The sequence below is a fragment of the Sciurus vulgaris genome (assembly GCF_902686455.1).
Source record: "Sciurus vulgaris genome assembly, chromosome: 6".
NCBI classification, from domain to species: Eukaryota; Metazoa; Chordata; class Mammalia; order Rodentia; family Sciuridae; genus Sciurus; species Sciurus vulgaris.
In genome coordinates, this window is record NC_136466.1 from 36,833,095 (window position 1) to 36,838,547 (window position 5,453).

Genomic DNA, 5,453 nt, shown 5'->3' on the forward strand with positions numbered 1-5,453 from the left:
TTTCCAGGAGCTATGTGTCTTAGATTAAGGTCAGAACTGATAGGACTCTTGCAAAGAACCTCCTCATGCAAGCATTGCCACAAAAGCTAAGCATTCTGTGCCCTTGCACAGGAACGTTCCCAGGCACCAGGCATGCCACAGTCTGGTCATCAGAGACCCCCAATCTCAGTCACTGCTCTCCCATCCTCTGTCACCACTGTCCATAAATGGGGCTATTTTCCTAATTTCTCTTTCAGTAGATTCATAAAATATGTACATATTTTTTACCTGTAGAGAAAGGTAAATGTATATTGGAAAATCACTGTGGATTTTGTGAAGTTAATCATATCATGACTAATCACAGTGTATGTTACTGAATCCTTACTGGAATTATTCAATTTAATCCTTCATGCCTGGTATGTACCTTATTAACCTGGAAATATTTTTCTCTATAACAACTTGCAAAGCACACTAAAAGCAGATCACTCACTTTCCAGGGTCAACAGTATGACTCTATGTTCTTATTTCAGGACTGCATTAATTTGTCTATTCCCTAATATAATCAATACAATCTACAATGATTACAATTTCTCTAAAATTTCATAAAACATCATGTTCTAAAGGCAACTCTTGTCTTGTTCAATGGGATATATATAATATATATACAACGTGGTTACTGTGATAGGGACAGAGTTTGTGGGATATCAACACAGACATGCCCTCAGCAAGCCGACCTGCTTATTACTACCCCTGAGTACCTTATCATTCACCAGTAGAACCTATTTCTGAGTTTCAACATGGTACCTGTCCTTTGGGGAATTAGCTATCCACCTAGTGGCAGGCTGATTTTATTGGCTCTCTTTCACTACGAATAGAGTAGCAATTTGATCTCACTGGAACAGACATCTATTATAGATATGAACTTGCTTTCCTTGCCTGTAATGCTTATGATAGCATCACCATCTATGTGACTACATAATTCCTCAGATACATGAAGATATTCTGCCGAACATTGTTTCTGATTAAGGAATTTATTGAGTGGTAAGGGAAAACAAAAAGGTGGCAATGAACTGGTCTCAGGTATAGTCCATCACCTAAAAGCAGTTGACCGACTCATTTACAGTGTCAGTTCATAAAAAACTCCTTTAAAAAATGGGGAGTTATCTCACAGAATACACTATGTACTTTGATTCAGTGACATTTCTCTCTTATCCATACACTGAAGACCCCATCAAGTAAAATTTGAAAGTTTACCTAATAATTTTGGGTTCCTCATTCTAGTAAACCAAGAGGCAAATAAGATAGCATCTCTATTATAGTGAGGTGATTAACACTGACTACCAGGGAGAAATGATTTCTGTTAAACATAGGTAGAACAAGGGCTATTTCCTGAGGTGAGTGTCTCTGGAGTATCTTCTAGTACTTCCACGTCCAATAGTAAAAGATAACAGAAAAAATACAACCACCAACGAGGGGTTGAACAATTGAGCATTCAGTCCTCTTTGGATTAAGGTATTTGTTACACCACTAGGTAAAGTTGTAATTACGGATAGATGAAGTTGTAGCTAAGAACACAGGAAACAAGAAATGGAAAGTGGAAGAAGAAAGCTTAAATATTAATTGGCAAGTTCATATACAGGGGTGTACATCTATGTAGACTGATTTGTTCTCTCTTCTTCCTTTTGTTTATATAGCAAACATTGCCAGGGGCTAACATTCAAATGAGATTGTGGCTGAATATGAGATAAAGCTAATATTATCCATAAATGGCCCTTGAGTGTTGAAAGACACCGTGTGTGAGTAGTTATACTTCCTTAGGCAAAAACAAATGTTGATATTTAGCAGAAGTTCAAATATTGTAAAATGATATGTATGGATGCTAAATAGCCATGGGGTGATCTATGCCAGTTATGAAGCCACTGCCAAAGCTCCAAATCCACTCTTCAGTGTGTCAATTTATGATGCAGAACTGCTTTATCACCAAGATTCACATTAGAATCTGCCAATAAGAGCACTAGAAAGAGATCATAAGCCAGGAAGAAAGGAAAAATAAATCTACTCCTTTGTGACTTCTTATTGTTACTGTCAAAATCATCCCCGCAGTGTTTTCTTCATCCTAACTATTGGTTTGCTTTGTAGGTTTTATTTTCACTCTCTCAATACTATTATGATCTTGCCCTACAGAGGAAATAACACTAATTGACCAACAGCTGTTTCTCAGTACTCTGGGACCAGAGACTCTTCTCTAAATTTTTAGGGTACCAGAACCAATCACACAGCACCCAGTCTGGGTCCCGGCATTTCAAACTTCTCTTCCTCTGAGCCCTGGAGGTATCACAAGAAGATAGGGCAACGTTCACAGATGCTTGGGTGAACCCTACAGGTCTCCTTGTGAAATATGAATGCCAGCTAATCAATGTCAACTCCTCAGATGTTTAAGCTACAAGATTCCAGGTTTCAATAACCCCAATGTATGTCAGGCACAGTGGAACAAACTCGAAATCCCAGTGAATCGGCAAGTTCAGACAGGAGGATCACAAATTCAAAGGCCAGCCTCAGCAACTTTACAAAGTTCTAAACAATTTAGAGATAACCTGTTTCAAAATAAAAAATAAAAATAAAAATGGGTGGGACTATAGTTCAGTGATAAACTGCCCCTGAGTTCAATACCCAGCACGCACACACACGCACACACACACACACACACACACACACACTCACACACACAAACACACACAACCCAGAAATACATCACAGCAGCCACAGCAAATTTGATATATGAATGGGACTTTTTAAACGTTTTATAGAACTGGGCAGAGTGGCTAATACTTGTAATCCCAGCAACTTGGAAGGTCAAGGCAGGAGGATCCCAGGTTTGGAGACACTCTGAGCAACTTAAGAGAGACCCTGTCTCAAATTAAAATAAAAACAGGTTCGGGAATAGTACAGAAGCTCTGATTCAATCCCCAGTACCAAAACAAAAGAAGCTTCACAGATATTGCTTCATTTGATGTTTTCTTCTTGAATTCAATCAATAAGGTTTTATTGAGGAACTGTTATTTATGAAGTCACAGGTACACATACTGGTAACACATAAATGAATAAGACATGAGCCTCACAGAGATGACTTTTAAATAGTAGAAGTATATTTTCATTTCTTAAAGGAGGCTTCACAAAATTTAAAAATAAAACATGGAAGAATGTTAAGTACTATTCAGAAGAATTATGGAGATACAATTTCTACCATCTGGAGAGTTTCCATTGAAGATATCCATATTTATTAACTTGAATCATTTAACATCACCTTAAAATAGAGTATATGTAATGGGAATAGGACAGTAACAACCCAACACTTACAAAGTGCTCAATAGAGACAAACATTACTGAGAGGATTTTTAAAATAGAGTGAATTTAGTTCAAGGATGCTATAAACAATCAAAATTACAATAAAAACAATGCACTGTTCAATCATGAGGTTTTAGATTACATGCAGGAAATCCCTGTGAGGGTAGGACAGATGTATGATTCTTATTCAATGAAGAGTACAGTAGACATTCACAAAGACATAGTGATTACTGATGCTACCCAGTCAGGAGATAGCACGCCAGATCCAAGACCCTGGCTCCTCAGTGCTGGCTGATGATCCTGCAACGGTCCAGTCCTTTCCTTAGAGCCCCCCATTACCTCCCGGTTTCTCAGACTGTAAATGAGGGGGTTGAGCATAGGAGTAAGGACTGTGTAGAACATAGAAACCACTTTGTCATGGTTAGGGGTCCTGTATCTCCTTGGCCTCAGATAGATGAACATGGCTGCCCCATAGAAAAGAGAAACTGCTGTCAGATGGGAGGAACAGGTGGCCAGAGCCTTCTTACGGGCCTGAGCAGAGCGCATATGAAGCACAGCCCCCAGGATGCGAGCATAGGAGGCCACAATGATGGAGAAGGGAAGCAATAGCATGAAGACACAGCAAGCAAAGAGCAGGGTGTCAAAAAGGGAGGTGTCTGCACAGGCTAGTTTCAATAAAGTTGGCACCTCACAGAAGAAGTGATCCAAAGTCCTTGAGCCACAGTAAGGTAAGCTCATGGCTGCCACCATTTGAATCATTCCATCCAGTATCTCCAAAAGCCCAGGAACTCCCAGCAATCTGGAGACATGACCCCTCTGACTCATGAGGACAGGATAATGAAGTGGGTGGCTAATGGCCACATAGCGGTCATAAGCCATGAGTCCAAGCAAGAGCCCCCTCTGACCCGACAAGAGAGACAAAAAATCCTATTTGTATACCACATCCCACAAAAGAGATGGACTTCTTCCCAGACAGGAAGTTGACAGCCATCTTTGGCACAATGTTACAGACCAACATGAGGTCCATGAGGGAGAGCTGACTGAGGAAGAAGTACATGGGAGTATGAAGTCGAGGATCCATGTAGATGAGGAGGATGAGGAGAACATTCCCACAGAGGGCCACCATGAAGACCATGATGACTACAGAAAAGAGAACAAGGTCAGTCTGGCTGTGGGGAAGAAGATGCCCAAGAGGATGAATCCATCTATGGATGATTGGTTCAACCACATTCCCGTGGTTTAGTTATTCAACGTCACCTGCAAACGTGGACAGAGAAATTCTGAGACTGAGTAACACATCTTCACTTTGGAATTCTTCCTCAGTCAGATAAGTCTTTTGTAATTCATTGAACCTTCAAACAGTACATGCTTTGGGGACATGCAAGAGAATGCCCTTTTATATTCCCATGACGTAGATGGAAGGAGCTGTGCCAGTACATAGAATTGGACTATGGTCTATATGTGTATGTTCCTATACCAAGAAGACTAGAAACTAATATTTTTTTGTGTCACAAAGTATTGGGCAATCCTCTTTCAGCAGACAAAATCTGGCTTTGTCATAAGGCACTGACTTTTTAGTTGGTTTCACATGGACTTGGTAAATTATCTTTAACAGTACTTGGACTATGGGAGAGATCACTTAATATACTAGCAAAGCAAGGGAAAGGGACTTGCGATGTTCCTTAGTATTGATTTGGTTCCAGCTCAAAATGTTGGAACCATTTTTTTCCCAATATTTCTGTCATTCATAGGTTCAAACTATCAAAAAAAACCCCACAACCTCTTGGTTGAGATTCAGGGTTTCTTTCAATCGAATTAGCTCTATTATCCCCATTCCAACTATCTGGTCTAAAACACCATCCTGTCACAACTGACTTATATCTTCCTCCCTGATGTCCTAACTGCTCTCTTTGAATGCCATAAAATCTGTGATTCTCCTAACACATAAATTGTATGATATAAATTCCCCTGCAAAATATGTCAGTGACTTCCCAGATTACTCCAAATAAAGTCCAAATCTTTGTCATGCCAAGCAAGGTCCTCCACTACATGTGCATGTGCATTTGCATGCATGCACACACACACACACACACACCCACACACACACACACACACACAGAGACACCCCA

At 40.0% G+C, this 5,453-nt stretch overlaps 1 pseudogene across 1 annotated transcript; it reads right to left on the minus strand.

Annotated features, from left to right (window-relative positions):
* Nucleotides 1–3,605: 3,605 nt before the first annotated feature.
* On the minus strand, nucleotides 3,606–4,554 carry LOC306663703 (olfactory receptor 2V1-like; annotated as a pseudogene). The gene has a single exon. The product of its transcript is annotated as an olfactory receptor 2V1-like (transcript).
* Between the last annotated feature and the right edge of the window lie 899 nt (nucleotides 4,555–5,453).